This window comes from Leiobunum rupestre, chromosome 5 (genome assembly GCF_980474605.1).
Source record: "Leiobunum rupestre chromosome 5, qqLeiRupe1.1.hap1, whole genome shotgun sequence".
Classification (NCBI taxonomy): domain Eukaryota; kingdom Metazoa; phylum Arthropoda; class Arachnida; order Opiliones; family Sclerosomatidae; genus Leiobunum; species Leiobunum rupestre.
The window spans coordinates 7696537-7715252 of NC_143388.1; the positions used below are offsets into that span (position 1 = coordinate 7696537).

Below are 18716 nucleotides of genomic sequence, written 5' to 3' on the forward strand. Positions count from 1 at the left end.
CCTCCGGTGGTATGGTCTCTGTTACTAGGTACACCGGGTTATAAATTCTGACACACTGGCCATACACGGCTTCGATAAGTAAGTGCCAACTAGGAGCAACAAACACACCAGCCCACACAAGGAGAACGCAGCTAGCCTTTAAACACGCGAACGCAGTGTTGTGTACAAATTTCATTAGAACGTTTTACGGAAAGGGGGAAGACCATTTTCGAATTTTCCCCTTCCGGCGGCAGCAGGTGCAAAAGCCCTCTCTTCTCTCTCGTTCCGTGCCGTCTTATTCAAGTTAACCGATACTACTCTACGTGATTTGAACCTGGAAGAGTAGGGAGTGCGCCTTTGTCACTACTACCAGGTAACTGCTTCCCATTTTCTTTTTCTCTTCACCTTTTCATTCAGAGAGGTTACTTCGTCGGACTCTCTACGATTTCAAACCGAAAATTCACCTTCCTCGCGCCTTTACAAGTACTACCAGCTAACCTTATTATTAGCTCTAGTAGTAGGAAAGTGCCGGTTCAAACAGGTTTATCCTCCAAAGGGTATGAGGATAGGAGGATATGAGGATAGTTATTAAATTACCATTGTAGTGAAAGTATAAATATAGTCGAGTATACCGGGAAGGGTATCAAAATCGCAGAGAAGGAGAACATTGGAAATCAAAGGGGCTTAAAGAAAAAACTACAAGATTTATGTAAGTAAAACTTTTTATTTGCTTTGGAAAATACCCTATGTATCTACCACATAAATTATCTCATACAGAAGGCAGGTTGGTGCTGGGTGGTGAACTAGCAACGCTAGATCACCACTGGTGGTGAATTGTAGAAGGCAGCCGCCTTTCTGTGTATTATTGGTTGACGGTCAGCTCTTTACCCACCTCCGGAAAAGAAGGGTTATGATCCTGATTGACAGTCCCCGCTTTTCGTTGAGTGGGGAACTAGTAAAGCTAAAACATCACTGGTGGTGAACGTGTAAAGCTATAGAGAGTGGTGAGTATGAAAAGGTACAGACTGTACCCCGATAAAATGAAAGCCTTATGGAAGGCAACAGTCTTTATCGGTATTAATGATAGAAGGTCCTACAGAAAAGAAGAGTTTTAATCCTGATTGACAGTCTCCGCTTTTTCACTGCCTGTATGAAGCGCGTACGTTTCTCCGATACTATTGTACACTCTGTTCAAAAAGTCTTTGCCCGTGGGAGATTTCAGACATTTTCGCCCGTTATTTCTTGTATAGGTACATAAAGTCGAAGCGGACATCAGTAGTAGATTAATAATATGTTTAGCTACAAATTGGCCAAAATCATTTTCTGGATAGACTTATAATTTGGCCTATTTTGGCCTAAAAGAGGGGATGTCAACTTTTTTATTTTTGATCTCAGGTCATTTTAAACCCGATTTTCGTGTTCTCTGGGGTTGATTCATATTTAGAAAGTATTGGAATTATTCAAATCGACGCATTGGTTCAAAAGATATTCACCTAAGAAGTTTTCACAGAAATTGAGGATTATCTAAACATCTCACCAAGCCATTTAAAATAATAAATGTTGACGGGTTTTGTCGCCATCTTTAGTTCCTAGAAGTAATCCTTTTGTTTAATTTTAAATATGTAACAAATTGAAGGTTAAAATAAATATTTCTGGCGTCGCCCCTGTTCGTTTCTCAAACGTCTTTGGTGAATATCTTTTGAACCAATGCGTCGATTTGAATAATTCCAACACTTTCTAAATATAAATCAACCCCGGAGAACATGGAAATCGGGTTAAAATGACCTGAGATCAAAAATAAAAATTTAGGCCAAAATAGGCTAAATTATAAGTATCCAGAAAATGATTTTGGCCAATTTGTAGCTAAACATTTTATTAATCTATTACCGATGTCCGCTTCGACTTGATGCAACTATACAAGAAATGACGGGCGAAAATGTTCGAAATCTCCCACGGCAAAGACTTTTTGAACAGAGTGTACACGTTCTACCGTACGAAGACCGTGTAAACTACGAATTGAGAAATAAACAACATTTTATTATGCAACTTAGACTTAAATTTGAACCACTGATCTCCCCGGTATTATTAAAGAGGCGAATGAGTGGTGGTGAATCTTTCAGCGGTGGTGCGAAATCCATGGGTTTTTCAGCTGTGGTGATGTAAATACAATGACGCAATAACTGAGAATATAAACTCAAGCGATCAAACACGAAAATTCAAGGCAAGAAGAATAACCCGACAAGAACTATGTAAGTATAATCCCTTTTTTTATATTTTAGTCCTCCTTCTCGGAGGGTAATGAATTTACTTTTGAATTATAGGCATAAGAAATCAATAGTCATTGATTTTGAATTCTTTGACGGGCGGACCGAAGATGAAAAGCTGGAGAAAATAGTGAAAGAAGCGTCAGCTTGCTCGGCCGAAAATACATCCCGGGTTTTTCTTCCACCATACCCCCGAACCGATCTACCTTCCCGAACTCAACGACAGAACACCTGGGTAGAAAAGAACATACACGGCCTCGCTTGGGACTATGGTTTCACCCCGTACAACAAATTGGAAGAATGCATGCGAATGGCTACTCACGGCTATGACCGCGTATTTTGTAAAGGAGAAGAAAAGTGCATATTGTTATTAGAACTAATACACCGCGAAGTGATAGACCTAAATGGTGTAGGTTGCCCGAAGGTTACTGAATTGGATGAATACAGACCCAGGTTCACGTGCCTTATTAGACACAATACTAATTTTGAAAGTAAGAAATACTCTTGCGCTTTAGAGAAAAGTACGATATATGCCGAGTGGCTATATAAAAATATCTTTATTGTAAATTGGAGATTATGTGAATAAAAATCAATTTTATTTAGCTCAAGAGTTTTATTTTTATCTTAAAAATATTTTAAAAAAGAATAAAAAAGTGCATTTAAAAGAATTAAAAAACATTTTAAAGAATTAAAAAATATTTTAAAGAATTTAAAAAAACATTTTCAAATTCTAATTGCATTTGGAAAGTTTTCCAAGGTGGCGCTTGTGATAAACGCACCTAGATGTTGCAATACGGATGCATCTAGAGCGTCCAGCATGTTCCTCCCCGAAGGTTACTGAATTAGATGTAGACGGACCCATGTTTGCGTGTCTTACCCCTCAAAAAACGAACTTTTTAAGTAGGAAATATTCATGCGCTCTTGAAAAGAGTACATTATTTTCCGAGTGGATATATAAAAATATGGATTATGTAAATTCACGGTTGATAAAGCAATAAAAATAAGGGATTCAGGAAAACTCTTTTTTTTATTATTCAAATTCGCAAAGAATTGGGAAAATTGTTCAAAATTTCAGATATTATAAATCTATGTAAATGATTTAACAACGCGAAATCAAAATTATTGAGAAATTCCGCATTTTCCACGTTCTGTAGATGGCGCACATCTCGCCTTATCATGAAATATGCGGCGAATGAGGTTTGTATGCTAAATAAAATAAAAAAAACTAGTTAAAAATATCTTGATATTAATATTACAAATTATTCGTACGCATAGCCATCTGCATTTAATTCAAGATATTTTCCAGTTGGTGCATATACACCCACATCATTCCTTGCCGGACTAAAATATAACGAATTAACGATTAGATATGGGGAATTTATGTTTACGCATTAATATACATACACAAGGAACATATTTATTGCCACAACATCTTCAAGAGTGCCCATCATAAACGAAAAGTTATCATCCCCGCGTAATATACTCGGGGTGATGAGATCACGTATCAATGTAATTAATCTAATGGAGGATAGTTTAAAATAACTTAAAAATAAGTCGGTTAAGAAGTTTGATTAATTTGTGCTTACGTAAACCCGTTCACATTTAAAATATTAGCTTGAAAAGTCTCAAGCAACCCGCTAATGTGGTGTTCAGGTGCTACCTCATAAATCCCCGCATTCTCCCTAAATATATATATATAAATTTACAATATTTCATTTACAACATAATAATTATAGTGCAATCTATATTCCATAATAATAATAATAATAATAAAATACTTACAAGTCTTCTGCATGGATTATCGGAAAGGTGTCGCTTTCCCACACCTCACTTTCACTATCGCTAAAAAAAATTCTTCTTCACTATTTTCACTTTCTAATTCTTCTAAAAACTCCATCGTTAAGGGCACTCGTCCAACCACCATGATTATGAATGACTAGTAGATATATTCCTCGAGAAAAATACTTTATGATCATCGTGGGGTCTATATGTCGGGTTTTGCCCATAGTTGTAAAAATAATGTTCGCAAAGGTTAAGTAGTAAGAAATACCCTAATGACACTATGTATTTTTCGTGTTTTACGATCCATAGATACTAAATATAGGGAGAAACTTAAATACCCTAGAGTAAAACTACTGTTGCGGAAAATCCATCAGGTATTCGATAGTTTTCGATGGACAATGAAAGGTTTTCTTAATATATTTGCGGTAATCCGTAGTAGAAACCACTCTCCTCGCACTTCCCCAATCTTTTCTCCTTTATGTCAATCATTGACGCGCGTGAAAATTGGAGAAAATTACAAAATGTCCTGAAGAAACCCAGTAACCCAACTAGGCCTCGTAACTTTGGATACGTTACTTTCAACGTTTAGTTAAAGAGAGAGAGAGAGAGAGAGAGAGAGAGAGAGAGAGAGAGAGAGAGAGATACATCGCAAAATTGCACAATATTGTGTTTGGACGACAAAGAGCGCATGAATATTTCCTACTTAAAAAGTTCGTTTTTTGAGGGGTAAGACACGCAAACATGGGTCCGTCTACATCTAATTCAGTAACCTTCGGGGAGGAACATGCTGGACGCTCTAGATGCATCCGTATTGCAACATCTAGGTGCGTTTATCACAAGCGCCACCTTGGAAAACTTTCCAAATGCAATTAGAATTTGAAAATGTTTTTTTAAATTCTTTAAAATATTTTTTAATTCTTTAAAATGTTTTTTAATTCTTTTAAATGCACTTTTTTATTCTTTTTTAAAATATTTTTAAGATAAAAATAAAACTCTTGAGCTAAATAAAATTGATTTTTATTCACATAATCTCCAATTTACAATAAAGATATTTTTATATAGCCACTCGGCATATATCGTACTTTTCTCTAAAGCGCAAGAGTATTTCTTACTTTCAAAATTAGTATTGTGTCTAATAAGGCACGTGAACCTGGGTCTGTATTCATCCAATTCAGTAACCTTCGGGCAACCTACACCATTTAGGTCTATCACTTCGCGGTGTATTAGTTCTAATAACAATATGCACTTTTCTTCTCCTTTACAAAATACGCGGTCATAGCCGTGAGTAGCCATTCGCATGCATTCTTCCAATTTGTTGTACGGGGTGAAACCATAGTCCCAAGCGAGGCCGTGTATGTTCTTTTCTACCCAGGTGTTCTGTCGTTGAGTTCGGGAAGGTAGATCGGTTCGGGGGTATGGTGGAAGAAAAACCCGGGATGTATTTTCGGCCGAGCAAGCTGACGCTTCTTTCACTATTTTCTCCAGCTTTTCATCTTCGGTCCGCCCGTCAAAGAATTCAAAATCAATGACTATTGATTTCTTATGCCTATAATTCAAAAGTAAATTCATTACCCTCCGAGAAGGAGGACTAAAATATAAAAAAAGGGATTATACTTACATAGTTCTTGTCGGGTTATTCTTCTTGCCTTGAATTTTCGTGTTTGATCGCTTGAGTTTATATTCTCAGTTATTGCGTCATTGTATTTACATCACCACAGCTGAAAAACCCATGGATTTCGCACCACCGCTGAAAGATTCACCACCACTCATTCGCCTCTTTAATAATACCGGGGAGATCAGTGGTTCAAATTTAAGTCTAAGTTGCATAATAAAATGTTGTTTATTTCTCAATTCGTAGTTTACACGGTCTTCGTACGGTAGAACGTGTACACTCTGTTCAAAAAGTCTTTGCCGTGGGAGATTTCGAACATTTTCGCCCGTCATTTCTTGTATAGTTGCATCAAGTCGAAGCGGACATCGGTAATAGATTAATAAAATGTTTAGCTACAAATTGGCCAAAATCATTTTCTGGATACTTATAATTTAGCCTATTTTGGCCTAAATTTTTATTTTTGATCTCAGGTCATTTTAACCCGATTTCCATGTTCTCCGGGGTTGATTTATATTTAGAAAGTGTTGGAATTATTCAAATCGACGCATTGGTTCAAAAGATATTCACCAAAGACGTTTGAGAAACGAACAGGGGCGACGCCAGAAATATTTATTTTAACCTTCAATTTGTTACATATTTAAAATTAAACAAAAGGATTACTTCTAGGAACTAAAGATGGCGACAAAACCCGTCAACATTTATTATTTTAAATGGCTTGGTGAGATGTTTAGATAATCCTCAATTTCTGTGAAAACTTCTTAGGTGAATATCTTTTGAACCAATGCGTCGATTTGAATAATTCCAATACTTTCTAAATATGAATCAACCCCAGAGAACACGAAAATCGGGTTTAAAATGACCTGAGATCAAAAATAAAAAAGTTGACATCCCCTCTTTTAGGCCAAAATAGGCCAAATTATAAGTCTATCCAGAAAATGATTTTGGCCAATTTGTAGCTAAACATATTATTAATCTACTACTGATGTCCGCTTCGACTTTATGTACCTATACAAGAAATAACGGGCGAAAATGTCTGAAATCTCCCACGGGCAAAGACTTTTTGAACAGAGTGTACAATAGTATCGGAGAAACGTACGCGCTTCATACAGGCAGTGAAAAAGCGGAGACTGTCAATCAGGATTAAAACTCTTCTTTTCTGTAGGACCTTCTATCATTAATACCGATAAAGACTGTTGCCTTCCATAAGGCTTTCATTTTATCGGGGTACAGTCTGTACCTTTTCATACTCACCACTCTCTATAGCTTTACACGTTCACCACCAGTGATGTTTTAGCTTTACTAGTTCCCCACTCAACGAAAAGCGGGGACTGTCAATCAGGATCATAACCCTTCTTTTCCGGAGGTGGGTAAAGAGCTGACCGTCAACCAATAATACACAGAAAGGCGGCTGCCTTCTACAATTCACCACCAGTGGTGATCTAGCGTTGCTAGTTCACCACCCAGCACCAACCTGCCTTCTGTATGAGATAATTTATGTGGTAGATACATAGGGTATTTTCCAAAGCAAATAAAAAGTTTTACTTACATAAATCTTGTAGTTTTTTCTTTAAGCCCCTTTGATTTCCAATGTTCTCCTTCTCTGCGATTTTGATACCCTTCCCGGTATACTCGACTATATTTATACTTTCACTACAATGGTAATTTAATAACTATCCTCATATCCTCCTATCCTCATACCCTTTGGAGGATAAACCTGTTTGAACCGGCACTTTCCTACTACTAGAGCTAATAATAAGGTTAGCTGGTAGTACTTGTAAAGGCGCGAGGAAGGTGAATTTTCGGTTTGAAATCGTAGAGAGTCCGACGAAGTAACCTCTCTGAATGAAAAGGTGAAGAGAAAAAGAAAATGGGAAGCAGTTACCTGGTAGTAGTGACAAAGGCGCACTCCCTACTCTTCCAGGTTCAAATCACGTAGAGTAGTATCGGTTAACTTGAATAAGACGGCACGGAACGAGAGAGAAGAGAGGGCTTTTGCTGACCGTCAACCAATAATACACAGAAAGGCGGCTGCCTTCTACAATTCACCACCAGTGGTGATCTAGCGTTGCTAGTTCACCACCCAGCACCACCCTGCCTTCTGTATGATATAATTTATGTGGTAGATACAAAGCAAATAAAAAGTTTTACTTACATAAATCTTGTGGTTTTTTCTTTAAGCCCCTTTGATTTCCAATGTTCTCCTTCTCTGCGATTTTGATACCCTTCCCGGTATACTCGACTATATTTATACTTTCACTACAATGGTAATTTCATAACTATCTTCCTATCCTCCTATCCTCCTATCCTCTATCCTCATATCCTCATATCCTCCTATTCTCCTGGAGGATACACTTGTTTGAACCGGCACTTTCCTACTACTAGCATTTTATTTTATTCCTTTTTCTACGCAGTACTTTTTTATAGGTTAACCGATACTGCTCTTCGGGATTTGGAGCAGTAAGCGCGCCTTTGCGACTGCTACGAGATGACTAATTCCCAGTTTTCTCCGCCACTTCCCTTACAGAGAGGTTACCCGTAGACCTCTCTGCAATGTCGAACGGTTCTCTCCCGCCTTTACGGACACTACTAGCTAACCATATACTTGTACCGCTATTGAGTGAGCGCAATATTTCGTTCCCTCCCCCTTTAGGGGGGCACGAAATAAAAACGCGGTACTTAGGCCTAGCTTCGGCACATATGGCTTCGAGGCGGAGAAGAAACTAACAATAATTGATATTTAGCACAAACCTTATAAACCTACATTTTTAGTATTCAAAAATAAAGTAAATTAACAACATTAAAATACCCAACTATTGTAATTTTTTACCCATTTTTTTATAACAAAATAAATGGCGATCGTCTCTATATGAAGTAATGTCACGAAAGTTCGCAAGCAGATCTATAGAGCAACAAACACAGCACCCCACACAAGGAGAACACAACCCATCAAAAGTCGTGCATTTTCTTGTGTACATTTTTCATTGGTTAGACGCTATAGCGCCTGCTGCCGTCGGAAGGGGAAAATTCGGAAATTGTCTTTTCCCTGCCCATAAAACGTTCAGCGAAAAGGCTCGTCCAATTGAATTTGTACACAACACTGCGTTAGCGTGTTTAAAGGCTAGCTGAGTTCTATTTGTGTTTGTTGCTCCTAGAGCAGACGAACCTTTGCGAAGTACGCGAGGGTGGGGATTATAATCTCTATAGTCCCATACTCTCAGAAGCCTGAATTCATTGTTGATACTATTCCCTTGGGGGAGGGATTTAGAATATTATCTATTAGGGAAGCAACCACTTATCGTAGTTGCGAACTGACGTTTCGTATTATCGCATTTAGATGTGACAATCGCGAAATGAATTATTCGTTCTTTTTCTCTGCGAAGGCATTTGGATCAACTAATGAAATTTCGAATACCGGAACAGAAGAAGCTTCAATGCATGAACGAATACATATCGACGCACTGGGTCTTCCTTGGATATTTTTACAATACGTAGATACACTATATCAAAAGTAAATAGGATAAAAAAATCTTCAATTGATCTTATATACTGTGTAAACCTTCTCGTACGTGACTGAAATAAGTGGGGAAGCACCAAACATTTCTTAAATAAAATGGAGCTCTTCTAGAGGCTATTGGGTAATGTACGGTATATTTGATAATTTCAAACAATCAATTATCGCACTTTGATACATTTCAATTTAAATGTGAAATATTAAACCATACTAATAATTTGAATAAATACTGCGTAACAAATTGTAGAATGCAATTTTTGTTAACACAAAGTTTAGTTTTGCCTCATTAAACCGACAGTATTGGGTCCCATTTTATTTTTAGTGTATAGAAATAATTTTTGTTAATCAAACTGCCGATTTATTGATATCTGTTGCCGACGATACGGTTTTAGAATATGTTGGTGATCATTCGGACATTGTTACTCAAATAGCAAACCTGGGTTTAAAATTTGCTGAACATTTGCCAAACAATTATTTATTAATAAAGCTCTGCCTAACAGATAAATTAACTGACAAAATTTCGATTAATCGTAAATATTTTGGTTAACTGTTTATTTATGGATATTATCCATGGATAAATAACGATTTAACATGCAAAAATAATTTATATTTTCGGATAATTGTAGGTTATGGATAAAAATAAAATAAGTGGTTAATTTTTATCCAAACGCCGAACTCTATTTATTAATCCTTAACTCTATTAAGACTAATTCTATTACTTTCTCCTAATTTTATAAACATAAAAGTCAATGTAAAATTACTAAAGTTACCGAGGCCTGTGATTGTGATGAGATTCTGTTAAATATTTAGGTATTTGGTTTGATCGATACGTGAGATGGAATCATCATATAGATAAATTGTTAAGAAACCTTAGATATATATTATATAAATTTATCACGCTTTAGTATAATCAGTTTTATCTTATTGTTTGATTTGTTGGGGCAACTGCTCTGAATCTTTATTTAACAAAATTGTAAGTAGAAAAATAGATTTATTAGAACTTGTTTAAAACTTAATTATCCTTTTACAACAAATATAACGAGTTCAATGTTTTACCTGTTAAGAAATATGTTCTTCAGTGTTACGAGGTGGAAAATAGTGGAAAATTTCGGCCTGGATAAAATTAAATTTAGTGGCCTATCTGGCCACGGCCAATTACCACAGAAAATTATAAAATTATAATTAATAATATTTTAACACAGAAATTTCAGATTTGGGCAAATATATATGCGTAGGGATGGTCAGATTGTGATTAACATTAGAATAGTCTGTTAATTTTTTTGGAATAATTAATTCTAACATTTTAAGTTCAGTGTAAACTAAAACATTTTTATGCTAAACTTCTTAAAAATTTAATTCCAATTACGTTTTAACCTTTAGAATGCCATTTTTCTTTATTAGCCACTTTTGGCCAATTTTCCACTATTTTTCACTGCCCTGGACTTTTCTCCAAAAAGGTGGCTTTTTAGGAACACTGATGTTCTTGTTAAACATCGCATTAGAATATCTTAAATTAAATTTATTCCATAATGATAACCAACGTGTCAATTCACGAAATGCTAGATCAGCCGCTAAGCGTGAATTTAAAGTAACCACGAGTATCAAAATCTATTGGAAAAACAAGTAAAATATTTTGGACCAAAAATTATCAATTATTTAAAATTACAAAAGATCAATTTAAAAACAAATTAAGGATAAGATTCAATTAATAGATGAGTTTTTGTAAAAAATATAATAATGGCGAGATTTTTTTTGCATTTTATAGTTGTGTTTAAATCATTTTATTTTAAAATTCTAATTGAAATTCCAAAGCCCACCCGACACAAGCCTTGCTTAATGGGTAGGCAAGAAACGTATGGTATATTCTTTGAATAAATCTATATTAATCCTATAAAAGGAGGGAACTACTTTTTACCGCGGCAGAGGATACTTTTTGATAAAACCATTGTTAAAAGGTATGGAAGCTAAATCTAGAAAAATAGTTTGCGTCTTCAAATAGCCTATCTAAGTCCAAAACGTTTCCTATTTATTTTCAGTTTTCACCAAGATTGTATTTATTTATTCAAACAACGCGTTTGGAGTTGTGGGACCGGCAGCCACCTTGATGACATCATAACCAAAATTGCTCATCTTTCTCACTCTAGCATTCGTCAGATTTATGATCAGCGTCCTCGATAATATCAGAAATAATATTAAAAAAAAACGTGTGCATTAAAATGAAACGGTTCACCGCACTATTTCCTCGACTATTATATCTGAAATTGACGCAGTAGAAGGAAAGTGAGGGTGTGGCATCGATCCCAGGTTCAGGTTTAGGTTCGGGATCGTGATCCGGGATTTAATTGTTGAAATGGGGGTAAAATCGTCAAAAAGTCAATGTATTTATGATATTTCTCGCGACGATTTGTTTTTTCGTATATCAACATATTGTGTTCAGGCCAACTTGTTCATTTATCTCCGCTTACCGCGAGTGACACTTGAACGTATCAAGTTTTATCGTACGGAATAAGTTGAAATGATGTAAAAAGTGATAACCTAGGCGGCGAGCGCGCGGATTACCCGTGGCGCGGTTAATTTGAATTTAAGAGTGTTTTGACGTCATGGAATATTTGTTGTTAAAGTAGAATGGAAATATTTTTAAACTTCATTTTAATATCATTGTAGTACGCTGGGCACTTGAACCTATCTCACGAGTATTTCTTAAAACGAATATCTCGATCGCGTTTTATCGTACGAAATAAGTTGAAATTATGTAAGTTGTATGATACTTAATAACCTAGGCGGGAAGATAGTGTTCGCGCGTGTGTGCGGATTACCTGGGAGGCGCGGATTGCCCGGGGGCGCGGTTAATTTGAATTTAAAACATGGATTCCCTCTCCGAAATAATTCATGTACCCAAAATTGGACCGCAATTTTTTTTCTTTTTAGGGGAAGCTCTATGGGAGTTTAACATTACAATAAAGCTAATAAGTCCAGTTTGAGGTACTTTTGGTTCGAAATGGGGTACATAGGGCCGAAAATGGTGACTTTGGTCGTTTTAAGGGTACTTTTGATCTATTTTTGTCCATTTTTGGGTACATCAGAAAAGCAGTTGGAAAAACGAAGAGCCTTATTTTTTTTCCACCCATCCGCAAACTCTAAAAATTTATTGCTATAATTTATTTATCGCTTCCGTAGGTATAAAATAAGATAAAAACCACTTACCTATATTTTAATTTCGGTAAATTAAAAATACTTAATTAATGTACTAAGTTACGTTTAAAAGAACCATTTGTAACAATTCCAATATGTAAATATAGGTAAAAGGATTGAAAAATACTTAAAGTAAGTGGTTTTACTGATAAACTCTAAAGGAATTTAACTTTAAAGGGTATCTTAGATTATTGTTTTTAATTTTATTCAAGTTGAAAACGTATTAAGAGTCCTTCAAAGTACTATAAAAGGATTTTATTTACGAACTAAATTCATATTTTCTTCAAACTTTCAATTCGCTTTTCTTACTATTTAAATACGGTAAAATAGAATTCTAATACACAAATATAGTCAGAAAGATACTATCAAACACTAAAATTAAAATTAAATGAAATTTGTGTGGATAAGATTTGTAAATATAATTTTGAAAATAATTACTTTCACGCTTTATTTAAGTCAAGCAATTACATTTTTAAAAATGAATGAAGTTAAACAATATAAAAATTTGTAAATATTGTAAATATTTTTAGACAATAAAGAAATTAAGAAATGTTTTAATTAAAATATCTTTTATTTTCTACAATAGTTATCTTTTATTACTATAAATATTCCAATATTAAATGGGAACCACGTATGCGTAACAATTTCAATATGTAAATATAGGTATAAAAAATACGATAAAAACAATTACCTATATTTTAAATACGGTAAAATATAAATACATTTCCGATATGTAAATAGGTAGAATAACACTGAAAAATTCCTTTTTCTACTTTTAATACGACAACACACAACTCTGATACGCAAATACATACAGAAAATATTTAAAAAAAAAACAATTTTCCGATACACAAATATAGATAAAGAAATACTATAAAATGTAAAAAGGTAGAAAAATACTACACATTAACGATTATGAATTTAAGCTTACAACATCCTTCACGTATAGAGCATAACATATATGTTCAGAGTTAACTTGTTTCCTCGTTATCTTTATCTCATATGTTTTAAATAGCGTATGGAATAAGTTAAGAATGTACTGAAATGGTGTATGTTAAAACCTCGTATAATAAAGAGTAAAACATAAGTTCAGAGTCGGCTTGATTACTAAAGCGAATAACACAGAGACGTTTCCGGTGTAGTCACGTAGGAAGAAAAATACTACAACAATCTCTATACTCTACATTCAACACGTTAAAATATATTTCCGAAATGCCAATATAGGTAGTAAAAAGTATTTCAAAATACTAAAATAAATTACTTTATTTTATATACTTTACGTTGAGTATTTAGTATTTTATTTTAAATACGTTATCGTGGGAGTATTTAGTACTTTATTTTAAATACCGAAAGTAAAGTATTTCACCTAGCACTGTATACAATACAGCTGTTAGGACACAAATTGACAACCCATATAACATATTAAGATATTTTGAAATCCATGTCATTTTGACCAAACAAATTCTTAACAGAAAACTGTTTTATCCACACCGGTACACAATTATTTTCTTGGTGTTTTCTGCTATTCTTGAAAATATTATAATTTTCAAAAGTAGTAAAGATACACGAAAATAAAATAAATGTGTGCCTCTGTGGACAAAACTAAATAATTTTGATTATATAAAGAATTTATTTAAGTAACTGAGAAAACTAGGATTCTAAGATGAACTAGTAAGAGCGCTCGACCGTTTTTTTAATGATCAGAGCAAAATAGATAGTAAGGGCGTCCCGGAAATAAAAAGAAACGAACGCGGAAAATAACCCAATCACTTGAGAAATACCAAATAGGACTGAGCGTAAGCAGAGTTTATAAATCGAAAGAATAAATATTTGCAAGTCCTACAGAAGTAGCGCTCTGTTGCCTTCGTGAAAGGTTTGGCCTGCTTAAAAAGGGTTTTATAGAAAGGTCTATTATAAACGAGGTATTAGTATTACATGTTTTAAAAATAAAAAGACTGTAAAATTTGATTACGAAATCGAAGTTGAAAAACTAATATTTAAATATTTTTACCGCTAAACAGAATGATAAAAAATGCATTTATATACCATTTAGAAATGTATTAATATGAACTAGTTATGCAGGTTTTATAAGAAAAGTAGATCTTTGGTATATTAAATGTGCTTGCAACATTGAATTATGATTTATTATACCAAGAATGTATTCTTGATTATATTATGAATGAAATGTCAGAAAAAATTACTAGAAAATTTATTTTTAAGAGCGCGCTCTCTTTAGTTTTCACTCGATCAAATTAACGAACTCGGAAAATCCCAACGAAGTGTCGCTGATAGAAGCAGTGGCGTAACTAAGGACCCGCAGACCCCGCGACCGCGGAGCGGCCCTGACATTTTCACAAACTAGGGGGCCTTTAGTTTTAAGTATTATTTTTTTGATTTATTTAAAATATTTAAATACATTAAAAATTAATATTTAACTATTGGTAGAAATCTGGCACGTATTCCCAATATTTTCAGAGATTTCGCCATAGTAACATATTAAGAAATTATCTGCTACTTTTCGGGAATCGCGTTAAGAAAAATATAACGTGTTTTGGGAACTCGAGTCGAAAACTGCGCGTCCTCCACCGGATGAAAAAATATTAACATAAAAGAACGAGCGATTGTTATCAAAACTTTACGATTAGGCAGTTGAATCAAAACTTATATCTGAAAGTTAACCTAAATAAATAGCCTTCCCCAAATAAACTAAAAAAAGAGAAAATACAATACTAAAAATCGCAAATCTTATCATTGATTGAGTGATAATGAACTACCGTTTGTACATTTCAGTTATATACTTCTCGCAAACGGTTTTTTTGTATTTTTAAAGACGGATTTGATTTTGAAAGTTCCCCCTCAAAATCTCGAATCGTAACAGAACAGAAAAGAAGAATGCCTGCGAACGAATACGATACGATGACTAGCTGGAAGATGTTGGCTGCGTGCACCTGGATTCACATGTTACACAATGGAATAATAAGCATCCAAGGATTACTTTTTCAAAGTCTGTCCGAAAGTTGGGGCATCAGTAAGGAGGAAGCTTCGTCGCCTTTTAGCATGGGTGGATCAGCTGCCATCATCGTGGGTGAGAAAGAGTGAATTTACTGAGAACATTCTGACGTTCTCTATAGATCTTTGCGGCTTTTTAGAATGGGGCTTACCCTCTTTTTTAACTTTTTCTTCTTTAATTTCCGTCTTGATGTGAGTAGTTCAAGTTCTAGTATACATAGCTATGGTAACCCGAGAAAGTTGAAGCCTCCATTCCAAAATGCCGATAAAGATTTCTAGTAAAGGTTTGCGCCTAAGGTTGCATCTTGGGTATTAGCTTAGCTGGTTTATTAATAATATTATGTTACTTTAGCTATCCTAGAAATTGACCTCCTAAAAAAGTCGCAAAATTAAGATATATTAAAGGTCCCCAGAATTATTTGAACTTTGAGGATAGGAGCAACAAAATCGTGTAATTTGGAAAGCGAAACGTATACCTGAGTCAGGTGACGGAAGGGGGAGGAGCTACCTAAAATTAGGCCCGATTTCGTCAAATTATTTTGTGGACTATAAGTCAGGGGTGCCCAAATTTCCAATATAAAAGATCGCCATTAACAACCATGAAGGAACTAAATGTATGCCTACTTGGGAAATAAAACTTCCCCTTCGTCCTTTGAAGGGCGAGGATAATTCGACCTCGGGTGTATACCGTGTAGTTGGCCCCGTCTCATCTGTTATTTAAAACCCAGTGTCTTTACCGATAAGTTTCTATTTATAAGCCTGCTTCTTTATTGAGAACGGTCGGTCCTTTCTTCTCGGGGATACAATCGTAGAACTTTTTGTTACTATTTCAAATCGTATTTCTTCGACTATAAGGACTGTGTGCTCATCGACAAACTACTACTGTAGGATGTAGTTTGTCGATGGTGTGTTTAAAGTTAGGATTGAGTACGTTATTGAAGTGTTACGCTAAAAGGATTGCGTGATTGATGTGCAAAGCTATAAGGATTACTGGATTTGGGGAGGAAAAAATTTTGTTATCGGTGCCTCAAGTAGTTCAGTTTTATCTTTTGGATAATAATAATAATAATCAGCTAGGCCTAAGTCATCGAGAGACTTTAAAAGCCTTTAATTCAGGTGGCCGGGTTACAATGCGTAGGAGGGTGGTGGCAAGCCCTGCAAGCCAACAGCTCCGTACACTAATTATTACTGTTAACCTCAACAAGTTCTTAACTTCTTATGGAAGGGGAAACCGAAGAGCTCGGGGGGAAACCCCTTGAATCAGCGGGGAGAGAACTTGCAAACTCAACGCAGAAGGAGTTGTTCCGAGTCTTCACCCATTGCCACAAGCTGGGATCGAACCCGTCTCCTCCTGCTGCGAGGCGAAAGGGCTAACCACGCCACCACCCCACCTATAAGGATTGCGTTATTGAAAGGTTATTCTGTAAGGATTTAAGGAATACGTGTTTAAAGTTTTTGAAGAGCTTTTCGAAGGAAACAATTTTGCTATCACCCTCTTCACAACAGTGTCAAAGTCCAGCAGGTTTACCTGCTAGATTTAGAAATTGAGAAGTTTTTATTGCTTTTAACAGAGAGTGTATAGCATAGAGAGGCGTCTCTCTTTCAAAAACGCGTCACACGATTTTTGCGTTACTTTATTGTCATTCTCGACCGCCTCTCACCTGAGCTAGACAACACTATGTAATTACTTGTAAAAGGCTTCAAAAGTCACTTGATGACTTAGGCCTAAGGTGGTGCCTTGGGTATTAGCCTAGCTAATTATTAATTTAAATACTATTACTTGTTTTAATTAAATGTTATTCTTTTTTTGTAAAGTGCAATTTCTAATATTTTTATGGGTTTTTGTAAAGTGCGAATGTTTTTAATTTTTTTTATGCAACGAAATTTTTTAGCTCTAATTTAAATTGTCTATGTTGGATTTTATAGAGAGGGGATGCTTACTGTGTGTCCAATGGCGAATACCGAAAAAACTCAAGGGAGGGAGGCGTTAAAAGACATCTTGAGCTATGGGTGTAATAACAAATCATCAAGTCACATGTAAAGATTAAGCGTCAAGGGGGGGGGGCGCCCGACCCCCATATGTATCCGCCACTGTGTATGCCCAACTATGTTTGGAGTAAAGGCGTGTGGGGGCGCATTTCAGGGAATCCGCTGGACGGTGAAGATAAAAATCATCTTTGTTGGTCATTGTGCTAAGTGGTCCCCTTTTCACCACATAACGGCGGGCCGGGAGCTCCCCAACTCTTCCATTTATATTCTAAACTAAAAAGATACCGCGCCAATGGTCAAGTCATCAAGGGTTCATAAAAAGGACCCCGTTTTCTTTGTTAAAAATTTTAAGAATTTATAACTCTGTTTTGAGGGTTTTGCGTGGGGTTTTTGGGGTAATATCTTTACTGTTCAATATATTTTTAGATTTGTAGATTTGAAATTGTACTTTGGTGGCTTAGTTAGAAGTCGTAGGGTATTTGCCAAGCCAAACGCCTATCCATAAAAATAAGCTATAAAGCCATTTCCTTAGTAACGTTAAAAATTTCTTAGCGTGCGTTGTGAATCATATTATTGTAAATATCAATTATAACAATTTGTGAATTTTGGGATTGGGTGGCTCAAACACCACCCATGGGCCATGGTAAGCGATAGGGTCAACTACATGTGACCTAGCTCAGTTACCCGGATTTACCTGGACATAAAAACCAGAGAACTCTAGAGAGAAACACGATAATCTGGAAGTCAGAAGTATCGACTTAATTCACTTTCAAAATTAGTAGTGCTCTAAAAAGTAAAACTTATATCATAGAAAAGGTTTCCTTGTTTAACGAAAAAAAGACGTAGTTGTCGGAATCAATTTCGTGGGCCGCGTTGTGCGCACGAGCGAGTCGTCTCATTGTCGGAGCCATCGTTCGTCGCTAGTCTTCCTCTTTGGCCATCTTTTCTCAACTTTTTGTGTTCCGTTTCCGAAGGTGACGCCTCGGTAGATTTTCGTTTATAACATATGGCTGGCTCGGCAAATAGTTTTAAATAGTTAGGTTAATTTGGTTTGTTAAATTTCTATAATAGGAATGTCCGGGTTTATTGTGATGAGGGTAGGGAATTTTGATTTGCATGTGGGTTGGTATTGCAGGGGAACTATTATATAACATCTCGTTGCTATCTTGTTGTTAAGATAAGTGCTTGTCGATGGTTAGTTGTTTAATAAATGATCATTGGCACATTAGTACGGTTTAGTATAGACCTACCCTAGTTTGAGAATAACCCACATTGCATAGTTGTCGAATAAATTTCAGGGAAAGGACTAATATCATGCTTGGAACAGTTACTTTGAAAACCGCTATAATAGGATGGCGCTGCGCGTTCGGTACATCTC

The 18716-nt window shown here is 35.5% G+C and overlaps 2 long non-coding RNA genes across 2 annotated transcripts; one reads left to right on the plus strand and one right to left on the minus strand.

Moving 5' to 3' along the window:
- Window positions 1–885: 885 nt before the first annotated feature.
- Window positions 886–2763, plus strand: LOC149943443 (uncharacterized). Its single transcript, XR_016481014.1, has 3 exons — window positions 886–1138; window positions 2031–2228; window positions 2301–2763. It is a non-coding gene; the product is annotated as an uncharacterized LOC149943443 (long non-coding RNA).
- Window positions 2764–5108: 2345 nt separating this feature from the next.
- Window positions 5109–6986, minus strand: LOC149943444 (uncharacterized). Its single transcript, XR_016481011.1, has 3 exons — window positions 6734–6986; window positions 5644–5841; window positions 5109–5571 (listed from the first exon to the last, which is right to left on the minus strand). It is a non-coding gene; the product is annotated as an uncharacterized LOC149943444 (long non-coding RNA).
- Window positions 6987–18716: the final 11730 nt, after the last annotated feature.